Source organism: Bemisia tabaci, chromosome 8 (genome assembly GCF_918797505.1).
Source record: "Bemisia tabaci chromosome 8, PGI_BMITA_v3".
Classification (NCBI taxonomy): Eukaryota; Metazoa; Arthropoda; class Insecta; order Hemiptera; family Aleyrodidae; genus Bemisia; species Bemisia tabaci.
In genome coordinates, this window is record NC_092800.1 from 8,623,733 (window position 1) to 8,644,570 (window position 20,838).

The 20,838-nt window shown below is 40.9% G+C and overlaps 1 protein-coding gene across 6 annotated transcripts in view; it reads left to right on the forward strand.

The window, feature by feature from the left end:
- The window catches only part of rdgB (retinal degeneration B), a 139,574-nt gene that overhangs the window by 42,936 nt on the left and 75,800 nt on the right, over positions 1–20,838 (forward strand). Inside the window, exon 1 of one of the 6 annotated variants that reach the window (XM_019060372.2) lies at positions 6,879–7,094. The exons of 4 other annotated variants lie outside the window; for them this stretch is intronic. The gene's annotated coding sequence lies outside the window, so the exon portion shown is untranslated. Of the gene's footprint in view, positions 1–6,878; positions 7,095–16,055; positions 16,075–20,838 lie in introns of those variants that run through there. One more of the 6 variants, XM_072303769.1, reaches the window with a different exon arrangement.

Sequence of the window (20,838 nt, forward strand, 5' to 3'; positions counted from 1 at the left end):
AAAGCTTAAGAGAACCTAATTTGGACGCATTGTGGGCTAGTTATGACCAAAATCCGGTTTCTAATCTAACAGACCTCGTAAATTCTAGTCCACTGGAAAAAAATTTACATTGGATCTAGAGTCCAGACTCTTAAAAACATCGACAAGAAAAAATACTCTTGATTCAATCGGATTTTTGCCTAAATCAAGAACCAAGCCTCTTAATTTGAGCGGATTTCCTTTTGATTTAATCAAAAATCTGATTGAATCAAGAATCCTTTTTCTTGTCAATGTTTTCAAGAGTCTGGACTCTAGATCCAATGTGTTTTTCTTTTTCCAGTGTCGTGTCGAGTTGGTAAAAATTATTCATATAAATGCATAAATAAATACATAAACAAATACGACAAAAAACCTACGGGGGAAAAAACTTGACCCTAAGTCCCCCCGGAAGTAAATGCCTCCAGGCGAGTGCCGGCGCTAACAGGAGTTCCAAGTCGGACACTCGTAAGTTCCGAATGATGGGGCTCAGCACCGCCGGAACTGAAAGGGAGCTTCGGGGAGCCGGGGACGGAGGGGCGGGGGGGGGGGAGGCGCTCCATTCACACGAATCCTATTGATATAAAAATCACGTTTGCGTCCAGGTCAACAAAATTTTACGGGTATCTCCGCGGCCGCCACGCCCCCACCCACCCCCTCCGCCCATCCGCTGATCGGCTCTTTAATGGCCCTCGTGAGAGAGCCGTTCCTGACGATTCCCTTTCCGCAGGCTCATCCATCTCACTTTATGCCGTCTCGGAAGCGTCGGGTAGAGAGAGACGGAAAATGCGATGAGCGTGTCCGTCTCGTTTTCTTCGCGGAGGGGCTGCTCTTTAACCAAATCTTAGGGGGACGAAAATTGTCGGGAGGAGTTGAAATTGATTTGGGGGAAAGGGGAGCAAAATCTCATAAAAATAACCTGGAATTGATCGAAATAGTGCATAAGTTGGCTCGTCCATCTCTCTCTGAACCGCCTCGCAGGCATCGGTGTGAGAGAGACGGAAAATGCGCCGGCTCAGCGACGAGCCTGTCCGTTTCGTTTTCTTCAAGTAAGTGCTGTTTTTGAACCAAATCTTAAGGGGACGAAAAGTGTCCGAGAGGAGTTGAAATTGAGTTTGCGGGAAAGGGCCATAAAGATGACTTGAAATTGATCTAAATTGTACATAAATTGGAGCGTCCATTTCTTTCTACATCATCACGGAAAATGCCCCGGCCAAGCATGTCCGTTTCATTTTCTTTGCGCATTGGCTGCCTTTCGACCAAATCTTAAGGGGATGAAAATTGTCGAGAGGAGCTGAAATTGATTTGGGAGATAAGGTCTCATAAAAATGACCGGAAATTGATCTAAATCGGGCATATGTTCGATCTTTCACTCAGTTAAACATTTCCGTGTTTATATGTTTATTTTGGGTTCCATAGAGTTACTATTTTTCGATGAGATCAACCAAAAGAACTTGGTTGATCGGCCAAATGTTTGGTTAAATCGACCGAAACCGTAGATTACTCTATGAGATATATGTGGATAAAGAGAGTGTCCTATACTGAACTGATTCCCATCGAAAACAATACAATTTCAAGAAGCACACAGAGAAAACCTAAGGAAATTAGCGAAACACTAATCACGAACACTTACTTTCCCAAGTTATTTACGTAGCGTTACCGACACGAACCCCCCAGCGATTGGCGCCATTACTCTCCTCAAATTATCCCGATCTCGTACGTAGTCACTCGATTATTTTTCCAATTCAAACGAGGCGGTTTATTGAATTCAAGGGAATTAATCACGCTTGGATTCGCTTCGAGGCACTATTGGCTCTCCTGGCAAAAGCTCAAAAAGTGAGCCAGCGAACAGGGTAGGAGACCCAAGATTTAATGAAGTGGATTCTCCCATCAGTTTTACCGTCGCCCTTTGAGGGAGAGGGAAAGAGGGGGGTGGGATGAGAGAGAGATAAAGCAGGGAAACTCAGCAACAACTCGACAATGGAAGCATTCGGTAAATGAAGGAGTAAACCAAATGTTTGAAAAATTCGAGGTTTATATGATTTCGAACATTTGCTTCAAATGTGGATAATCAAGCAGGGTGACAAGTTTTAGGAAAGTCAGGGAGTTTTTTCCTAACCTTTGACATTTCAAAAAATTCCGCCGAGTAGCTTTGAAATTTTTACCTCTAGCTCCAGAATTGCAAACCGCCCCCCTCCCCCCCCCAGAAGAATTTGCCCAATCTTTTCTCATACAAAATCATGCAAAAATATTGGGACAAAAGGGGAATTTTGAAATCCAGGAAAATGTATCCCTATCATGACTACATAAATTTAAAAAGTCAAGTCGTTTTAAGTCGTCAAATGCTTATTTCTCTTGCTTCAGCTGGTGCCATTTACTAGAAAACGTGAACATTTTTTGAGTGGTTTTTTTATTTTCATAATCTAAATCTTTAGTAAAGCAAATTTTGTTCAAAGTTGGCACAGTTGAAAGAAACTAAGTTAACCCTTTGTTGCAAGAGCTAATCGTTGATTTTGGGGAGAAAATCTACATTGTACAGTATTTATTCGACTAAAGAGTCAGTTGGAATCGATTTTTGTAGTTTTTTTAAGTAAGGAGATCAGATTTATAATGCTCCCCAACAATCATTTCTTGCTCTGATTCAATTCAATACCCCAGAATAGAAATAAAGCTGAAAACCATCTGTTGCTTTCATGCAACGCTATGCAACAAAGGGTTGAGAAGGAAATGTTTGAAAGTCAGGGCAAAGTCAGAAATTTTAAACATTTTGGAGTCCAAAATATGTAAACAATGTCAGAGCATCGGACGATAAAGAATTTATAGGACCCTGCAGACAAATTCAGGAAAATTTGGCTCACGCAGTCAGAGAACTTTGAAATTTCACTGAACTCGCAACCCTGAAAAAGTGAGCGAGCAAATGGGGCCCAAGATTTAATGAAGTAGATGCCTCCGCCCGCTTTATCGCCGTTCATTTTGTCGCTCCTTTAACCCAAGGGCGTAGCTCGATTTTAACGTGAGCTCCAGAGAGCATCAAATCAAACGGGACAAAGGGCTCACCTTAAAATGAAGATACATCCTTATGCCGGAGAGGCGACGATTTAAAGGGAGTAAAAGAAGGGGGAGCAGCAACAACAAGAGCAGTAAGGTTTCATTAACAACCGACATGATGTCGTTTTAATTCGAAAGAACTTTCAGCAATGCGAGCCTCATACCAGTGGCGCGGCGTGCTTTGCGATATATCGATCGTCATGCCATTCAAACCTACGGAAAAGGATCGATAATCAGGGTGTTTGCAGCGAACACCTTAATAATCGATTCTTTACCGTATGTTTAAATGGCAGAACAATCGATATATCGCAAGACGCCACTGCCTCATACGGGCCGTAACTCAGCGCTACGTGACTATGAATTCACGAGTGATCCTAGGCGGGTTCTATACTCTCCTGAAATTGCTTTTTTTTCCAGGGCTGTTTTGTCCGTTCAGATTTCCCGTGCGTTCCGGAGCTTTGCTCATTGTTTGCTTTTATTTTCGGGCCGCCGGCCTGTCCCGATGTCTGCCCGAAATTTATCGCGTGCGAACGCCAAACGCCTGCACGGAGCCGTATTTTCTGAAAAGGTCTCTTGACTTTTGTTTCGGACCCGCCGACGTAATACCCGGAGTAGGTTTTTGTAGTCGTTAAGTAATAGCGTAATCCAATCTTAACGTTGCGAAATTTGCGCAAGTCGGTATGACAGGAATTTCGGCCGTCTACAATGGGCCTGTTGCAAACTTTTGCTAGAGCAGAATGAAGAGTTGTTTCCTATAGATGATGCCTCAAAAATCACGATGAGCGCATCGGCAAAGTCTGAAATGCACTCATAAATTCACAATCTGCGTAAGAAATTTGCGTTATTTTGAGCTTCCCGCTTCAAAAACGATACTACTGCACAGGTGAACATTTTGTTAGATGAGTCCCTCCATCGTCGGCAATATTCATCATGGCCGACGCTTGCGCAGTTCCGCGAGTAATTCGAGGAGAGTTCAAGATCAATTAGGGCGGGCGAGGAAAATATAAACGTAAACACGCCGATTGTTATCTGGTTTAATCCTGTTTAGGTGTTATCTCGTTCCATCACACGTGTTTTGGCGGACTGGCGTCGGCCATGATGAGTATTGCCGCCAATGGAACGACTCCTCTAACAAAATGTTCACCTGTACCGTAGTATCGTTTTCGAAGCGGGAAGCTCAAAAAATCGCAAATTTCTTACGCAGATTGTGAAGTTATGAGTGCATTTTAGACTTTGCCGATGCGCTCATCGTGATTTTTGAGGCATTATCTGTAAGGAACAACTCTTAGTTTTGCTCTAGCAAAAGTTTGCAGCAGGCCCATTCGTCGTTCCCCCAACGAAAATACCATTTGAACCTAAGCACAGTTCAGATCACACTCATGATTTTGACTTGTAGAGCTGGAATCTAATCATACATTTTTTGTCTCGTAAAACGCAGACTTCAGTGGGTATATTTTTAATTAATTTAGGTTTGTTCGCGTCCATGTGGGGGAGAATAAACCTTTCACGAGAAATGGAAAGTCCGAAGAAATAGCTTCTTCGAAAGGAAAAAGGAAAAGCCGAAAGAGTGCGTGTCTATGAATAAAATTTCGCCAGCACCTTTTATGTATAACGACGCGTGGTGCGCTATACGCTATGCACTGTGAGGGCTATGAAAGTCAAAACGCCTTCTAATTTGGGATATGCAACCCGCACATCCATCGAGTACGAATAGTTGTATGCACGCGCCTTCCATTTTTTGCGCTTATAAAACGGATTATGTAGTAATTGACATCGAAGACCTTATAGTTTGTGCTGCACACAAACCATTGGTTGAACCACACAAAATGTCGGTTATTTTTTCTTATTGTGTAGTCGGCATCTCTGCAGCTGGCGATCTTTCATTTGAAAAAAGAAAGCAAGAAAGACGCAAAGGAAAGGTATGAAATAAACCCGACCGTTTTCGAGGACGTATGTGCTGACGGCAAATCCTTCGAGTTTCACAATTTATCGATATGAACAACAAAAACAGTATCGAGACTTCGCAGTGTTGTTACAAGACGAGACCAATTTTATTTACAACACCCCGAAGAGCTTCTCGCATTCAATTCTCAGCGGATAAGACGCTTCAGAGTTGCTGCAAATATTGATTAAAGCAAGAAACGCTCGTTCGCGAATGAAGATGTGTTCCGTGCCATTGAAATTTCGCAGCGTTGGTATGGACGGTGACCAATTTTATTTACAACACCCCTAGTAGCCTCTCGCATTCAATTTATAGTGGAAAGTGCGCTTTGGAGCTATGCTAGTGTAGCATGGCGACTAGAAGTATTTAACTGTATCGACGCTCGATCTTACCCTGATTTTTGAAGGCAAATCATTTCCGAACTTCGAAGGGGTTTCTCTCGCTCTTCTCTAGATTTCTTGAGGAGAAGCTCCCCCCCCCCCTCCTTCCCTAGAGATTTAAAGCAACTTAGATAACGTGGACCACCAATCGTATGAAGAAAAATGGTCCTGGGTTCGACTCCCTTCTCTTGCCCGCTTTTCCTCACGTAACTTAATCAGATACTGGTGAAGGTACTAGTTTACCTTCTGTACTCCATCGAACCCAGTTTCCTCTCTCAATTTCATTTGTAATGACGATTAATAAAAGGGTCAAAGTTTTGATCAAGTCGGTTTTTATATACATCGACCATTTTTCAACCACGAGCGACTCTACTTTGCATTATTAAGGTTTAAATCAAAACATGGTATTAAAATTCAAACAGCGCGGGGAAAAAATCAAGTATTGTGTTTCATGATGAAGATTGACCAGATTTATAAATTCGTTTTTCCCGTAGGATGAATCTTTCAAATTATACCAGGGAATGTGCCCCCTGGCCTTTTTGCGGCGCAACCCCTCGCCTCTGTAATCGTAAAATCCCTAAAACTGCCCTATAAAAATTTAAATTGGTTAATGTATGCAATTAAAATTTTGAAAATCATCAGTTTTTCTCAACTAACAATTTTAATAAAATAAAAAAAAAACAGTTGCAGTTGCAGTGTACTGATCTTCAGCAAAATTTATAATATTCAAAATTATAATTGAATTTACCAATTTAAATTTTATCGAGGAAGTTTTCAAACTTATACCTAAATTTACAATTAGGCACAGAGGCGCAAAGCGTCTGAGGGAGCGAAGCGGCCAGGGGACGCACCCCCCCCCCCAATTTTATTTAAAAGTAGAACAACTTAATTTGGGGAAAAGGCTGCAAAAAAAGAACAAAGGATAAACAAAACCCAGTCTCGGTCTCACAATAACAGCGTAGCGACGGCTCGCCTCTATTTTTAATTTATTTTCCGGTTGAAAATGAAATTGTAACTATTTTGAAACGTTCCGGGTTTTGTTCATCCTATGTCCTTTTTTTGCAGCCTTTTCCCCAAATTAAGTTGTTCTTTTACTATGTGTATTTTGGCTGTTTAAGTTGTTTTTCATTTATTTAAAAGATTCATCCTAAACATTAACCGTTCACTCGCGGAAAAACACCCATCCGGGAAATTTCGCAACTTTTCCGATATGAGGACAGTGACCAATTTGATTTACCGCCGCCCGGCGGCGAAAGGGGCGGCTCCCGGGTCCGGGGGGCGCCCGGGGGCCCGGCGGGGTTAAAAATATCGGTTTCGAAGGTCTCCGGCGGGGAGCCCGCTCCGAGTCACCCCTGACATTTAGACCGAACGCGAACGGGGTGTTGGCTGGCGAAGGGGTGGCGAAACGGGGGAAGCTCCCCCCTCCCCCCCACCCTCCCTCCCCCCACGGCGACGCATCCGCAAGCCTTGCTCCATTTGTGTCCTGCGAGACGGGCTCAGTTCTCTCCGGCCCCGAAACGATCGCGGTACCGTCCCCCGCTCCGATCCAGACTGTGAGCTTTCGAGTCGAGTCGCGACCATGAGGCCCTCGGTGCGGGCGTTTTCCGCTAAGTGTTGAGGATAAGTCGGATCCCGGCCTCGCGCCCTGGATTAGTTCACACCCGCCGCAGATTGCCACGCTTTCCCGCTCGTTTCTCCCCTGTGATAATGTAAGTTCTCCACCCCCGCCTCCGAATTTACGCTTGGGTTTTGGAAATGTGTCATGTTTACATCTGGTCAGGTTTTCTCGAATGAGTGCAGTTAGAGGTAAATTTTCATCGGATGTGAACGAACGTTGAGATCTCGGACACACTTTTTATGATAATGTAATTTTAATTCGCTCCCCCTAAAGTTTTATGCGTAGAAGCTTATGAAACGTGTCATTCATGTTTACACCTTCCTCCGAATTTACGCTTGGTTTTTGGAAATGTGTCATGTTTACATCTGGTCAGGTTTTCTCGAATGAGTGCTTTTTATCAAACTGCTTAAGGTTTTATCAAATGAATGCAGTTTGAGGTAAATCTGTACCGGGGGTAAACAAACGTTGGGATCTTTACCACATTTTGTACGATGTAAGTTTCATTCGCTCCTCCATGAGTTTGTGCGTGTGGAAGATTTTACGATAATATGAAATGTGTCGTGTTTACATCTGCTTGGATTTTAATCAAGCTAACGCAGTCTTAGGTGAATCTGCACCGACAATACACAATAATTGAGATCATCAACGTATATTGTTTAAGTGAAGGTGTCATTGAAGGAAATGTGTCATGTTTACATCTGGTCAGGTTTTCTCGAATGAGTGCAGTTAGAGGTACATTTTCATCGGATGTAAAGGAACGTTGAGATCTCGGACACACTTTTTATGATAATGTAAGTGTTATTCGCTCCCCCGAAAGTTTTATCCGTACAAGGTTATAAAATGTGTCATTCATGTTTACACCTTCCTCCGAATTTACGCTTGGTTTTTGGAAATGTGTCATGTTTACATCTGGTCAGGGTTTCGCGAATGAGTGCAGTTAGAGGTAAATTTGCGTCGGATGTGAACGAACGTTGAGATCTCGGACACACATTTTATGATAAAGTAAGTTTTACCCCCTCCTCCGAATTCACGCTTGGTTTTTGGATTTGTGTCATGTTTACATCGCTGGGCAGGTTTTCTCGAATTAATGCAGTTAAAGCTAAATCCACACCGGAGGTAAACGAACACTGAAATCTCGGACACACTTTAAGTGTTATTCGCTCCCCCGAAAGTTTTATGCGTACAAAGTTATAAAATGTGTCATGTTTACATCTGCCTAGGTTTTTTCTTATCAAACCAACGGTTTTTAAGGTGAATCTGCACTGAAAGTTAACGAACATTGATATGTCGAGCACATTTCGTATTATGCAAGTTTCATTCGCTCCTCCGAATTTACGCTTGAGTTCTTAAAAATGTGTCATGTTTAAATCGTGTTTTCATCTGCTTAAGTTTCTTGTCAAGCAAACGCAGTTTTAGGTGAATCTGCACCTGAAGTTCGAACTTGCAGATCTCGAGCACATCTTGTACGATGAACATGTTGATTTTGTGCGATTTCATTAGCTCTCCCGAATGGATGCCAAAGGTTTGGAAAATGTGTCATGTTTACATCTGGTCAGGTTTTCTCGAATGAATGCAGTTTGAGTTTATTTCACCGGACATCGAGATCTTCAACACATTTTGTCAAAATGTGAGTTTCATTTGCTCTTCCGAGAGTTTTTGCTTGCGAAAAGTTTCACAAGGTTATAAAATGTGTCGTGTTTACATCTGCTTAGGTTTTAATCAATCTGCTCAAGATTTTATCAAACGAATGCAATTTGAAGTAAATCTGGTAAGCCTCGAGGTTTATGCTCGTGAGGTAAATCTGATAAACCTTGAGGTTTATGCGTGTGGAAGGTTTTACAAGGTTATGATATGTATCGTGTTTATACCTGTTCAGGTCTTTACTAACCTAACGCAGTTTTAGGTGAATCTGCACTGAAAGTAAACGAATATTTAGATCTCGAACACATTTTGTACGATGTAAGTTCCATTCACTCTTACGAATTGATGCTGAAGGTTTTAAAAATGTGTCCTGTTAACATCTGGTCCGGTTTTCTCGAATGAATGCAGTTTGAGTTGATTTCACCGGACATTGAGGTCTCCAACACATTTTGTTAGAATGTGAGTCTCTCTCACGCCCCCGAGAGTTTTAGAGTGTGGAAGGCCTCACAAGGTTATAAAATGTGTCGTGTTGATATCTGTTTAGGTTTTTATCAATCTGCTTAAGGTTTTATCAAATGAATGCAGTTTGAGGTAAATCCGTACCGGAGGTAAACAATCATTGCGATCTTCACCACATTTTGTACGATGTAAGTTTCATTCGCTCCTCCAAGAGTTTGTGCGTGTGAAAGATTTTACAAGAATATGAAATGTGTCGTGTTTACATCTGCTTGGATTTTAATCAAATTAACGCAGTTTCAGGTGAATCTGCACCGACAGTAAACAATCATCGAGATCTTCAACACATATTGTTTAAATGAAGGTGTCATTTGCTCCTCCGAGAGTCTATGCGTGTGGAAGATTTTATGAGGTTATAAACTGTGTCTTGTTTACATCTGCTTAGGTTTTTATCAAACTAACTCAGTTTTAGGTGAATCTGCATCGATAGTAAACGAACATTGAGATCTGAAGCACATGCATTTTGTACGATGTAAGTTTCATTTGCTACTTCAAATTAATGATGAAGGTTTTCAAAATGTTTCATGTCTGCATCCGCTCAGGTCCTCGAATGAATGCAGTTTGAGGTGAATCTGCACCGGAAGTAAACACATGTTAGAGTAATCAGTGCGTTGTCTGATGCACTCACGTGCAGATAAATCTGTGACTTATTTGGACTCGAGTCGGATAGGCAACTAAACCAACGTCGTGACGAAGCGTTGAGTATCACATAAAAATGAAGGAGTTCCAATTCATGATCGTTTGATCGTACTGTCAAAACCGTCATCGGTAAAACCTTCGCTGCACCCATGCAATATTTTACAATTTGCCATGACAAGACCTTAGCCGCTTACAAATTGCTGGCACTTGAAAAAAAAAAACACATTGGATCTAGAGTCCAGACTCTTAAAAACATTGACAAGAAAAAATACTCTTGATTCAATCAGATTTAAGCTTAAATCAAGAACCAAGCCTCTTAATTTGAGCGGATTTCCTTTTGATTTATGCTTAAATCTGATTGAATCAAGAGTATTTTTCTTGTCAATGTTTTCAAGAGTCTGGACTCTAGATCCAATGTGTTTTTTTTCCAGTGAGTGATTGCAAATTGACTGCTATATTTACATAAGGTGAATTAAATCGTATGACTGCGATGCTTTGTTTCATTTTATAAAATATGTTTTAGCTATATATTCAGCGCAAATTAATCAAGTTCTTTCTTGAAGAAAAATTAATAAAATTAAGGAGCCGGCCATGAAATGATCAGCAAAATTTAACGTTGGAATCAAAATCAAATATTCATCCATACGCATTTGATTCTTTTTCGTGAGTTTAATTCCCCTCTCTAGCATTGTAAGGAGGCACGACTTCTTCAAGGATAAGTTTAATCATTTTTTCATCTAAATAGGGGTTGTCAATTAACTGAAAGGCACTGTTTAACAATAATTACCATTGGAAATTGTTGTTTTACTGCCATATTACATCTAATCGATCAAAACCAAATAAAAAGAAAACGATTGTCCACCACAATTGTCATGTTGGGCGAACTAATTTCTCATTTCTAACAGCGTAGTTGAGTTTAAGTCTCGAAAATGCGTCGAACTTAATCCAACCAAAGTGGTGAAGGAATGATGAGATGATCTCTTTTTAATCGCTCTTAAAGCGCGATACTTCAACCACATTCCGAATCGTAACGGAGATTCGACAGTGGCGTGGCGTGAATTGCGATATATCGATTGATCTGCCATTTAAACCCATGGAAAAGGATCGATAAACAGGGTGTTTGCAGCGAACACCTTAATAATCGATTCTTTACCATAGGTTTAAATGACATAACAATCGATACATCGCAAATCACGCCACGCCACTGAGATTCGAGATTACCCAAATTAATGCCCACTAAAATTTTACGCTACATCCCTAGGATGATCGGCTTATCAGAAGTTTAGATCCGCAGTGTAAGTGAGCTGTGCTTTTAGGGCTCGCCGTAGCGTAAAATACCGTGGGAACTATCATAATTACGTCCAACTCCGAGACGTAACAAAGATTTATAAGGGCGGGCTAATTAACCCCGAGTCTCTCTTTGCAGTGCGCGGAATCTAATTTTAGGGAGAGAATTTCGGCTGTGAGCGCCGTGCGGGAAATGAGAGCAACATCAAAAGTCCTTGCCTTATGGCTTTACCAAAAACCACATGGGAGTGGTAGTTCTAATCCATGCACCCGTGCTCTCGCGTGAGCTGCATGCTCAGGGAAGATTGTTTTGTGCCCTGAAACGAAAATGATTTAGAGTTGGAAGAGGGAGGGTGTAGGATTTACGCAGTGGCGTGGTCAACATGTGCACTGTGGAGGCTATGTTTCCTTCCCAAAGAAAGAAAAAGAAAAGAGAATGAATAATTAATTATGATTACATCAAGTATGTAGTATGTCAATTCGTAGTTTTCTCCGCGAAAGAACGCGAGTACATTTCAGTGTTGCTAAATTTCCCTTGAAAATTGCATTTACCAGGGGAATCTCGGGCATTAGTAACTGAAATTGTCACTGATTTCTCCTCTGATCTCGTGCACAATTTTGGACAAGAATTGCACCGGTATACCTTTTTTTAAAAATATTGAATTGTTTGAGTCAATTTTGCTACCTTAGAATGGAATCCGATCCTTTAGAATTTCAAGCGATGATGTTGGTTAGGTCTCCTCTCAAAAAGTAAAATGGTAGCGGAGATTTTGAAACACCGCAACCGAGATACGCATTTTTGCAGTTTCGCCGTCGACATGATGTTATTCAGGGTTGCCACAGTCAGGGAAAACCGGGAAATGTCAGGAAAAATTTGTTAAATCACCTTCATTTGCTTTCTAGAGGTTTCGAACTACAAATTCTGTCTGAAAACTATTTTCAATTATGTCTTTTTAACCATCCGTCATATCTTTAATTGTCAGGGAATTCCACCAAAACGTGTCAGGGAAATCAGGGAAATGTCAGAGAATTTCATATTCTAAATTCTGTGGCAACCTTGGTTATTACGTGAAATTTTACATATAATACTCGGCTGGATCAAAAATCCCCATTTTTTACAGGAACGTCGGAAATTTCACACGGAAGCATCAGGGAAATGTCAGGGAATTTCATTTTCTAAATTCTGTGGCAACCCTGGTTATTACGTGAAATTTTACATATGATACTCGGCTGGATCAAAAATCCCGTATTCTTACAGGAACGTCGGAAATTTCATACGGAAGCATTCCCTAGTGTTGGATTCCAGTACACATTTCTTCGTGCCCAGAGAGATAACAGGTATGCATCGAAGGGAGCGAGGTCAGGGAAGGGGGGGGGGGGATGCCACGATCGCTTTGCAGACCGAGTCATGTGCGCGACAAAGAACCTGATAAATTCCTCCTGTCTCCGCACGGACAGAAAAAGTTTAATAGAAGTTGGGAAGAAGGAGGAAGCGTTCGGAACTGGGGTACGTTGAATAATTCCCGCGGAAGAACAAAAAACGGAGGAGGAGGAAGTCTGGAGTCTCGGGAGCTGACGTCATCAATCAAAGGACGACACGGTAACAATGACTCCAGTGAGCAACAGTATCGAACAAATATTCGTCCTCGGGAGATTATAGTCGAAGGGTGGCGGTGGGTGCGAACTTTTTTATTCCGGGTCGGCTTCCTCGGGGCTTTCTCCCGCCGGGATTTCTTACCGAGCCCTGCAGCAGCGGGCTGATTGTTGAACTTGATAGACAAAGCGATAGACAAAGAAGACGAAAGGGATTTGGAGGGATCCTATCGGTGGAAGCGGGTGGTTGCAATGGACAAAGGAGATAGGTAATAGACTATGCAATCCTACCTCGCACCTTGTTTTAGGCGTAATGAATCGGCACTTTCATCGTGATTGCAAGCCTGTTCTTTCGCACAAAATTTTCGCAACCGAAAGCGAATCAGCGGGCTGATTATTGAAACGACAGACACAGCGATAGACAAAGAAGACAAAAGGGATTTGGAGGGATCCTATCGGTGGAAGCGGGTGGTTGCCATGGACAAATGGGGTAGGTAATAGACTAACTATCGGCAACCCACGAGAGATCCTAGTTAGTCCTTCTTTTACCCCTACAGTCTATGAGCCACCCATTTCAATCAATAGGACCCCTTCATATCCTTTTTGTCTACTTTGTCTATCGCTGTGTCTATCAATTTCGAAAATCGATAGACAAAGCAATACCTGAAGAAGACTTAAGGAACATGGAGCGATTCTCGGAAGCTGACTTCATCAATCAAAGGACGACACGGTAACAATGACTCCGGAGAGCAACAGTATCGAACAAATATTCGTCCTCGGAAGATTATAGTCAAAGGGTGGCGGTGGGTGCGAACTTTTTTATTCCGGGTCGGCTTCCTCGGGGCTTCTCCCGCCGGAACGGACCACTAGACAAGGTACGAATTTAAGCATTCCGATACATGTTTCTTAACCAAAATTTCTTAACCAAAAATTGCATTTTCCGAAGAACATCTTGGGCATTTATAACTGGGAATTTGACAGCGTTTTCATTTGATTCCATGCCAAAATTAGAAGCATTTGGTACGAATATTGCGCAGGCACAATGCTACATCTTTGCCAAAAATGGAATGGACCACTAGACAAGATACGAATTTAAGCATTCTGATACATGTTTCTTAACCAAAATTTCACTTAGAACACGACTCGCGCTATGAAAATTACTAAAACCAACTCCTAACGAAGATATTCACGTTTTTATTTCACATTGGTTACGCGGAATTTGAACTGCCCGCTCACAAGAAACTCAAAGCTCCACGTGAGTCAAATCGCGCACTACAACGGTTTCAACAAGCTTCTCAATCGAGCAATGTTCATTTCTCATCATGTGTTGTTCAAACTATAAGCAATTTGCTGTAGCTGAGCTAAAGCGTCAAGATTGAGGTTGCCAGATTTTTATATCGCAGAGACTGTCATGATAATGTTTAGCGCGCGATGTGAATCACGTAGAGCATTGAGTTTTCATGAGTGAGTGGTTTGATTTCACGCTTCAAGAATCATTAAATATCTTCGTAAGGAGTTAATTTCGGTAATTTTTAATGTGCGTATCGTGTTCTACGTGAAATTTTGGTTAAGGTACATGTATCAGAATGCTGAAACTCGTACCTTGTCCAGTGGAGTGGTCCATTCCGACAATTTTCGAATTTCGTCACTGAAAGGCACCTAAAAAGTACTGAATTTTTTTGACAGGTACTGAAAAAGTGCTCTTGATTAAAGTATTTATTATTTGCCAGCCATCATCAGTAGACACCCTTTATGTGACACAAGAATCCCGATATGGGATATGGGAAGTTGGCACTTTGGCAGTTTCGAAAACGTCTTCAATTGTGGCGTGATACCTCACGCATTCCGGAGAGTACGAATAGTTGTATCATGCGCCTTAGCAATGCGATCCTGCAGTCAGTTGTTTATAATTTTCTTCTTCAGTCTATGAAAACCACTCACTTCAACCAATAGGATCGCTCAATACTCCCTATGTCTTCTTTGTCTATCACTTTCTCTATCAATTTCTATGATCGGCCTGCAGGGTTGTCACAGAATTGAAGTAATTAAACTCCCTGTTTTCCCTGACAACTGTACAAACGCCATATTGTGAAAAAGACATAGTCAGAAAAAATATAAAGGCAAATGTGATATGGAGGGATCCTATTGGTGGAAGCGGGTGGTTGCAATGGACAAAGGAGGTAGGTAATAGACTAACTAACGGCAACCCACAAGAGACCCTTTAGTCACTCCTTCGTTTACCCCGATAGTATATGAGCCACCCATTTAAACGAATAAGACCACGCCATATCCCTTTTGTCTTTTTTTATCTATAACTTTGTCTATCAGGCTGATTGTTGAAATTGATAGACAAAGCTATAGACAAAGAAGACAAAAGGGATTTGGAGGGATCCTATTGGTGGAAGCATGTGGTTGCAATGGAGAAAGGAGGTAGGCAATAGACTAACTAACGGCAACCGACAAGAGACCCTTTAGTTAGTCCTTCGTTTACCCCGATGGTATATGAACCACCCATTTCAACCAATAGGACCCCTCAATATCCTTTTTGTCTACTTTGTCTATCGCTGTGTCTATCAATTTCGAAAATCGATTGACAAAACTATACCTGAAGAAGACTTAAGGAACATGGAGCGATTCTATTGGTTGAAATAGGTAGTTCCTATAGACTAAGGGGGAAAATACTACACGAAATACGATGGAATAACTACACGGTCTTTCGTGGGTTGCCGTCATGCTAGTCCTTTACTTCCCTTCTTTGTTCATTCGAACCACCCGCTTCCACCAATAGGATCGCTTCATTTTCCCGTCGTCTTCTTTGTCTATCGCGTTGTCTATCAATTTCAATAACCAGCCGGCTGTTTCTGCCTGAAACAACGCTATTTGGAATTTAGGAATGTATTTCAGACTTCCTATGCGCTCGTCGTGATTTCTAAACCATTTTCTATAAGAAATAACTCTTCTTTTTTCTTTAGCCGAAGTTTGCAGTAGGTCCATTCCGGTAATTTTCAGCAGGAGAAGAAAAAAAAGAAACCTATTTCCAGAAACACGCTCGTGGAACTTTAGATATTTCGACTTTCATTACCTTCGCAGCCCCTAGCGGATCACCCCTCGTGTCACCCTCGCAAAGCTGGCAACCCTGCGGTCCGCCCCCGTGCTATCGCGGCGCACCGCAAGTCACGTGTAATGGGAGCTGATCGCGGTGGAAAGATGAATGGTCATCGCTGTCCGGACGTGAAAAATGGTTATGAGAGCCCCGCAATAAGATTTCAGTTATCGGCCAGAAAAACGGTTTAATTTACCGCGGGAAGAACGGGAGACGGAAGATGAATGCCCGTCACGTTCCGTCGTTTCCGGGAAGGAGTTGTCGGAGTGTGGAATGCTGATGAAAAACAAAGGTAAATAAAATGAAAATTCGCCGGAAAATGAACCTTACCTTCGGTGGTTTTTTTTTTTTTTTTTTTTTAGTTATTTGAGGTCTTCAATTATCCTTATCACCAGTTGATAGGGTGTCTACAAGTCCGGAAAGAGTACTGATTTTGTAAGGACGGGCCGGAAGTACGGAAACAGTGCACGAATTCCGCAAGAAGGTCAGGAATTTTTGTCGCTATATATTTAAGCGATAAATTCAAATTTTTAAAATTGGTCCAATTTCGTCAAATGGAGGTACTTATAAAGTGCTGAATTTTTCTGTTGAAAATGCACTGAATTTCTTGGGAATGAAAAAAAATACCGTAAAAGTAATGATTTTTGGCTAGCCTATTTTAGTAGACACCCTGGACTTGAATTCCTCAAAAACCCCTTATTGAAGAAGTTTCTCCTTTGTGAACTCCGTGAAAACCTATTTTCACGTTTTTATTTTTCGATTCATGATATGCAATTTTATACATCCCAAGGGGCGTTTTTCAACTGAAACATTCGAAAATTCGAAGTGGAGCTAATGTTTTATCCGATACCTCAATGTTTGCTTACTCCGTACCTCTCACTATAGCGTCCTTTTCAGTAGGAGAAAATATTAAAACTGCTCGTGATATTTTGACGTGAAAATAAAAAATCAGAAAAAATGTACTTTTTTGTTGTTTTATTATTTGTTACGGAGCTATTAGCTCAAAACTAATTTTCGTACGTAATGCTGCTGACAATTCTCTATTTTTACCGCGTCACTTTTTTTATAGTCGGCCTCTAAATATTGTATTTTCTTTTCATAATGTCAATCACTTTTAATGTTGATGAGACGCAAGACATAGTTGATCCTAATCAGCGTATCATGCAATTCCAATCATGAAATAAAAATTGATTATCCGGTTGTTAAAATAACTCAGAGTTATTAAATAATCAAAAACATGGGAACACGGACACCTATGAGCATAGGTCTACCTAATCGATGGATTTGTTGTTATTCAGTCAATTACATTCATCCGTAGAAGTATTTCATGTCCGTGCAGTTATGGATGTTTAACATGCGACTGGATGTAGAATTGTTGAATATTTATTTTAGCCTATCGTCGTTGTCAAATTGCGCTCTGCTGAATTTGAATATTTTCCGTATTCACTCGTGAAAATAAGCTTGCAGTTAGACTGCATTATGCAGATGGCTCATCCATATCCACTTGTTTGCTCGAGAAAACAAAATGCACCCACATATTTTAAAATGAGTCAGAATCGATAGTTTTTCATCACTTAATGCAGTCCACTATTCTGTCATACTTGGGAAATATAGAAATTTTATGTTTAAATCGTGTTTTCTTTAATCGTTGTTCAATTAAATCGTAATGCAGGGAATTTGCAGGTGTCTGAAAGATGAATTTTGTGTTTAAGTGGAAACTACTGAGTGAACTGAACACGAGGATACCCTTGATTCATGAATTGAACAATCATTGGAGAAGATATGACAAGATGGTCTAATCTGCTAAAATACACGTGTTTAAATGGGAAATGCCGCCAGATGACGTCACTACACTGAAAAAAAAAAAAGATTGGTAGAATTTATCATTCCTTCACGCTGTCTTTCACACAGCGTCAATTCAGAGTCGCAATTCTGTCAAAAGAAAGGTCAACGTTACTGTATACTGGTACAGGTAACCATTCCTCTGGCAGAATTGTCTCGAAGATTGGTAGAATTTACCATTCCTTCACGCTGTATTTCACACAGCGTGAAGGAATGGTAAATTCTACCAATCTTTTTTCCAGTGTAGGCGGTGCATTTTCTCACTTTTAAATCTATTTTTATAGTATTTCTCATATCAGAAAAAAATCATAAAAAATACCGTGAAATCAGGTCTTAAAACACTTTCAGATGAAGCATTAAAAATTTGCGTGCAAATTCTCCACTGAATCGAACCGAAATTTTTGTCGAAAAAATTTTCAGATGCAGTGGAACGCAGTCTTATCAATTGCAGTGTATAGCAGTACTACGGTAGGATGGCAACTTTGACCGTCATTGCTGTGTGCTTGAGGGATCGATTCATTAATTTGATCACATCATCACGATTCACCGCCAAAATCAATAAACCATTCACGTTCGAGCTCAACTGTATTTGTCGATGCTCCAGTGTTCTCTATTATTCGAAAACGATAACCAACAGCTCATCAGCATAATTGTCCGGATAGAAACGCCCGAAAACTTCCCGGCTGGAACGACGCTAACCCGTTGCAGTTTTGAAATTCAGATGCTCGAGTGTGCATTTCATTCTGCATCGGTAATCGTTCCAGCGGGCTAATCATTGAAATTGATAGACAAAACAATGGTTTTTATGGACTAAGGAGGAAAATAATAAGCTATTATAGTCCCTCGTAAGTTGCCGTTAGTCTATGACTTACCTCCCTCCACAAGTATCAGTGATCGCGATGAGTTATAATTGGATTGCATTTTGCAATAAGGAACCACTATCTCTAGCTCCTCTATAAAAGCACCTTTCTGCATAGGGAAACCAATGGCATATATACTGTTTCTAAAATGAGCAAGAAATAGGGGTTCCTTATATTGCAAAATGTGGTCCAATTGATCGGAGAATGTATTGAGACTTTATGGACGTCGATTTATTGCGATATATAAGGATAAAAAATTGCGAGTTCATCGCATAAATTTGCAATAGAATAGCGATTTTATCGACGGTGATTTATCGCAATATTATCGAACAAAAAATTGTGATAAATTGAGATAAAATTTCGATTTTGTCGAACGCGATTTTATGGTGATAAAATCGGGACAAGTCTGAGGAAAATCGCTCAGATGTTGACGATCCAAGTGATTTTTTTGTCAAAAATCGTAAGAGAGTCACAACTCAATTTCAAAATATCGCAATTTTTCTGTTGAAAAATGTATCTTGGGATTGTCCATTGCAGCCAGCCGCTTCCACCGCAAAAGAATCGCTGCGTATTCTCTTCGTCTTCTTTGTCCATAGCTTTGTCTATCAATTTCAATAATCATACTGCATAAGTGAAAATCGACACATATTTCGATTAATATACTGCCGTGCTAAGGAAAAACGCCGTATGAACCTTCAGGCGTTGCCAAATTTCCTTCGATAAACCACGAATTTCCTGGTATAAGAACATAAATATTTTTCCGCAAATTTCCCAGATAATTTTGCTCGCAATTCGACCGAAAATTCCTGAAAATTTCAAGGGAAAATGCTCGTAATTTTTCTCGAAAATAAACGTTTAATTGAAGGAAATTTGGCAACTCTCGAATGTTCATACGGCGTTTTTCCTTAGCACGGCAGTATAGGAGGGGGTCCTAAAATGTCAGGAAAGTAACGACATCGGAGAGCGCTCTAAATGGTGGAAATATTAATGTTTCGTCGAGTAATATTCATTATCATTCTTTTATTGCTTACAACTTGTGAGGCCAGAGTATTTCCGCGAGTGCCTGCCAAGTCTCAGCTTGCAATTTCGTGTAATTTGGCGCTAACCGCTGTCTATTACAAACATCTGCCCGTACGAACCTCTCTCAAATGCTCATTTATAGCGCGCACTTTGTAAAGAAGAAGAAGAAACTATGTAACCGGGATAAGTATGTAACTTACTTCAGAAAAATTTCCCTGGGTTGCAACTCGTGCGGCGTAAAAAATAGTGCGCGTTTCGCCAATTTTACGTGGAATGAGTTTTGAATGGCTCATCTTATTGATGTTTCAAAAAGCAAGGGGGAAAAATTGTCCCATTTTGAAGAAGTTGTTTCCAAGTTTAATTGACACGTATTGTCGTTTTTATCTAGGTTTCGGAAAGACAGCGCTTGTGAATCATTTTCCTTGTAATGCACAAAATGATCATTTTAATGCGGTGTTAAAACCAGAAACCTTACTTTCGTGAATTGCTTATCTAATGTCACCTCTTTTCCAGAAACCCGCCATTATTGAATCTCAAAACTTTGGTTGTAACTGAGATTTTATGTCACTCGTCTTTGTGGAAATAGGAAGCCCCTCTCTACGAAGAAGTATGAGTGCTTACATTATATTCTGAAGCCAATTAGTTGACATCTATCACTCAAAAAAAGGTATGACTCTGAGATCCATAAAAAATGGCTCGGAGATCCATAATTTCTAACCAAAGTGACTTACCGTCTACAGTATGGCTTTCTGAGCCATATTTTATTGGTCGTGAACCTACATGCATGACTCCACGAACTATATTTCATGGCTCCATGATCCATAACTCGGCCGGTAAGTCACTCTTCCCAAACTTGTTTTTTGAGTAAATTTTCTCTAAAACTCCAAATGTGTCTGAAAGGCAACGTCCTGCCGGCAAATATCATTGCACAAATTAGCGTCGCCGCGATTCGCCCAAATTCACCCTCGAAACACCCACGTAAAATTGCCGATTTCACGCAAAAACAGGCAACATCGCTCGAAGGCAAACAGTGTTAATGTGACAAACGGAGCCCACGTTTGAGTCATCTCGACCGAGGTTGAAAATCCAAGACCCGATAAAGCTAGCCCTCCCCCCTCCCCTCAAGTATCTGTTCATGGCGCTCCCAAAACCCCGGGCCTCACCGCTAAGTCTCTCGCGGAACTCGCGGATTAAAGCCCCGACGTACAGAGGAACGAACTTTCAGGCCGTGACGTAGCCTGAAAGTTGGCAACATTGTTTTTACTCCACCTAAATGTATGCACTGAAAAATTATCTCAGTGTATTTACTAAGAAAAGGGTAAAATTACCAAGAA